This window comes from Lycium ferocissimum, unplaced genomic scaffold (assembly GCF_029784015.1).
Source record: "Lycium ferocissimum isolate CSIRO_LF1 unplaced genomic scaffold, AGI_CSIRO_Lferr_CH_V1 ctg6912, whole genome shotgun sequence".
Taxonomy (NCBI): Eukaryota; Viridiplantae; Streptophyta; class Magnoliopsida; order Solanales; family Solanaceae; genus Lycium; species Lycium ferocissimum.
This window is the reverse complement of record NW_026726555.1, coordinates 4,430-8,858: the sequence shown is the minus strand read 5'-3', so window position 1 is coordinate 8,858 and position 4,429 is coordinate 4,430.

Genomic DNA, 4,429 nt, shown 5'->3' with positions numbered 1-4,429 from the left:
GTACACCCAGACGGATAGAAGATGTTCCAGCGAAGTTGGCAAACTCCCTTTGTTCTGGAGTGTCGCCGAGTCAGCATACTATGCCATGATGTTTCATTCGAAGTTAGAGACTTTGCAGACAGAGTCGTGGGTTTTGGGAGCCAGTTTGTATCATGATATGAGTTGTGTACAGCTATATATTTTATTTGATTTAAAAGCAACGAAAGAGTCTTATTATGTATGAATAATCTTATTAAGTATGTCTGCTTTAAAGGTTCAAAAAAAAAAAAAAACTCAGTGCGTAGAAAGAGTCAGAGGGTTCGCTCGGCTCCGGTTACGGGGTCGGGTGCCCATCACACCCTAGTGAGATCGGGGTGTGACAAAGTGGTATCAGAGCCGGTCGGTCTAAGGGTTGTCTGCAAAGTCGTGTCAAGTAGAGTCCTGTTTATGGGTGTGAAGCCGGCCACATTTATAAACAGGAGGCTGCGGGGCATCTAGGAATGGTTGACCTTCTTTCTGTCATTTGATCGTGCGATAGAGCCAAGATATAGGAAATAAGATTCCTTATATTAATCGTCGATTCCCGTAGGCGCCCAGTATCGGCGGAAAAAGGCGAGGAATGATACGGAAGTCAAAAGAGGTGAGACTGGATGGAGATATTTGTTCTGTTACGTGGAGTTGGGCGCCAGACAGGAAATAGTCATACATACAGGCGGAAGGTGAACATCAGGAATTAAAAAGGGCAAAACGGTCATTGTAGAAGAAAGGACGTGTTACGAAAATGTCTCGGAAGTTGTAAAATTTTGATTGGCTTCAGATCGAGTAGTAAAGGCCGTGTGAGGAAGCGGACGCGAAAATATCAGTGTTAAGGCACCGAATCCCACCAAAGTTTCGAGGTTAAGCGTGCTCAGGTGGGAGCAATTTCAGGATGGGTGACCCCCTGGGAAGTAAACTAAAAGTTTTACAAATTGAGATATAAGGGCCAAATGAGAAGTTAAGAGTGACCTAAGGAAATCAGAGTATACAGAATGGCTGGAAACTATACGGAGTCACACGAAACAAGGTAGGTTAGACTAAAGAACGGACAGGGAATGCGTCACAGTTCCGGAAAGTTGGATAGGCTTGAATAGTGTTTGGAAGTACTTTATGGGTTAGTTGATAGTAAACATATATATATGTATAGGGCTGTGTAAGAATACTTTACATATGATTATATCGATAGATACGGGAGTCCCAAAGAACCGGCGCTACGGTAAGGAAGGCATTAGTCAAGTGAGGGAATCGAAGCCCACGTGACAGCGAAAGTAGACGATATAAGTGCTACAAGGAAAGCTGTCATTAATTTGTTATGGATTAAGGCTGGAGGATCTAATATGATGATAGTTGGGAAGGAAAAAGAGTGCGTTAGTGGAAAACAAAGAGAATAAAGTGACGAAAGAAGGTGAGAGGTAAGAAACCTCAGTAAAAGAGGCTTCCGAGAGAAATTACCGGCAAATTGCGAGATTGTTTGGGTAAGAACTCAAGTAGACATGTGAAGAGGGATAGAGTATGATCAAAGGAGACAGGAACGGAGTGTACGAGGCTGGAGGACCGATTTTGATAAGCAAGACAAAAGGAATAGTAACTAGGATAGGGAGAGATATGGATATACAGCTACAGCACGAATGCGCAGTCAAGGAAGAACTACGAACAAGCGAACGAAGGAAGCGAAAGGACGAATAGTGGATGGAAATGTGGATAAAAGGATGACATAGGCGGAAGGTAAAGGAAAACTTAGGACAAGAAGTTTTAAGGGATGTTAGGCATAGAGTTAGAAGAAAGATGAGAAACAAGGTATAAACGAAGACTTTATAGAAAGATTGTTGGTATAAGGAGCCCCAAAAGGGGGGAAGCAAAGAGAGAAATGTAAGGATGAGATAGAGACGATTGATACGGTAATATGTTTGATATGGATACTTGGACTACAAATGAAACCCCTTCATGGAAATAAGTCGGTGAGATCGGAAAACCAACAATAAGTGTATAAGAATCAGGATGGTGTCTGAGGCAGTGTGAGAAGTCTTGTAAAAAAAAAAAAAAAAAAAAAAAAAAAAAAAACCTCGAATGACAGGACACGAGAAAATGGACGTGTATGAAGAGAACGAGGACGATGAGAGAATGATATTGGATAACCTAAGAGCTAATATAAAGGATGGGAATAGCTTTAAAAAGGGAGCTCCCCCGAGGTGCTTACGAGAGCACTCGTAGGACTAGTCGAACATTCGAGGACGAATGTTCCAAAGGGGGAAGGATGTTATATCCCGCATTTTGTACGTCGGAATATTTTAAGACAATTGCGGGAAGTTAAGGACAAGACCATCTTCAAAAAATTATCTTAGTGCATAAGTTGGTTATGAATATTATTTATGAATATTATTGGACGGAAATATTGAGAAAGGCTAGGGGCAAGAAGAGAAATTCGCAAAATGGGCCGTGGAAATAATGCGGAAGGTCAGGGACAAAATGGTAATATGGAGAAAAGTCGAGGGGTAAAACGGGAATTTCACATGAGTCTCTTGAATGTTCCAAAAAGGTCATATTGACCATGTGGAGAAAAAAAAAAGATGACAAAATAAGTCATCTTTGCCATGGAAAAATAAAGAAAATTCTAGAAAAATAAAAGGAAGGGAAAAGAAAAGAAAAATCTAGAGAGGGGCATGTGCCCCTCACATGGCCATGAGAATTATATATATAAAGATGAGGGAGTTCATCTTTTAATTGAAGAGTGGGAGAAAGAAAGAAAGAAAGAAAAAAAAAAAAAAGATGAAGAGAGAATATAGTAGTTTCGGCCAAGGCAAGAAAATTGAGGCCATGGAAATTGATCAAGGAAAAATTATTTCTCCTAGTATTCCTACCAATTCAAGGGTCCTCTTTAACATGGTATAATTTTTGGAGCAAGAAAACCATTCATACTTGCAAGTTCATGACTTTAACCAAGAGAGAAGTTGAATGGAAAAGGTAAGAACCAACTTCCTTTTAAATGTTATGAATGTTTGGTGTATGTATAGGTTGAAGAAATGGATGAAACATATGAAAATATGTGTGTTGCATGTTGGCCGAATACATGTGTTGTGTTGGAGTGAAGTGATGAATTAATATCATTTAGTAATTTGATTGTTGAGTTGTGGATGTTAGTTGTAGCCGTGTATTTGTGTTGCATGGATTGGTCGTGGTGATGTGTGGTGTTGCATGGAAAGAATGGATTGATCCTATGTAGAGTGTTGTTTGTTGTCGTAATTTATGAGAAGATGAGAATTCAAGAAAATATGCATGTAGTACATGTAGCATGTTGGTTGTTATTGAAATGCCAAGAAATAAGTGAAAAATTCATGGAGGCATGTATAAAGTGTGTGGTGGCCGTGTGGCCCTTGTTTGGTGTAGGAGAAAATGAATCAATTCTATTTGGTATTTTGATTGTTATGTTGTTGTTGTAATGTAAAGGGATGGATAAAGGTGCATGAAAACATGTAAGAAGTGACTATGGTCGAAATGGGTGTTTTGGTAAGTTAGTGTCAATTAATGTAATTCGACATCCTAGTTGTTGTCATTATGGATTATGTGGCGTTGAATGAAGAATGTGGTTGAAGTCAATGAATATAGATGGTAATGAAATGTATGGTTGTTGTTAAATTTGAAGGTTTCGGGTGAAGTAGTATGCCGATTGATTCGATGGAATAGTATGTGAATTGAATTGAATTGAATTGAATTGAATGTTGAAGTGTTGCTAGAATAACTATTGGTATTGTTGATAATTTGGCCGGGTTGAATTCCCGGATTGTTGTTAATGGATGAATTGGGCCGAGCCATATTCTCGGGACGGTATATTTATAGGGGAGATGCTGCCAAAATTCCGGCAGACCATAAGTGAAGGAACTTGAGAAGTTACGACAAGTATATGTCAATGAATCTAATCGTTGCATCAACTTTCTTGAATGTAGACTAGCGGAACCAAGCTTGGATGAATAAGCATAGCTAGTAAGGCGCGGCGCAGGTATGTTAAGGCTAAGCCCTTTTCTTTCTACGGCATGAATCACATAATGAAATATTATAAATGCTCCCATAACGACCTTATTTTTCAAAGTTAGAATTTATGATTTCAAAACATGATTTCTTCTTAAAAGTTATAAATGTTTTCAAAAATATTCATTTTCTCCAAAATCCAAGTTTTACGTTTTGATAGTTTTCATGACTAAAACGACGACTATGATTTTATGACGACAAGGATGATGCCAGATATAAGCAGACGTCTATGATGAATATGTCAAGGATATGTTCTTACCATGGATACGACGATATGAAAATGTTAAGCTATTTTCGAATAATGACTATGTTAAGGGTTCCAAAGTGCATGATTTGATATGACATGTTCTATGTTCTCTTAATGTTTCCCTTCGTTGATAGTCTCACCTTA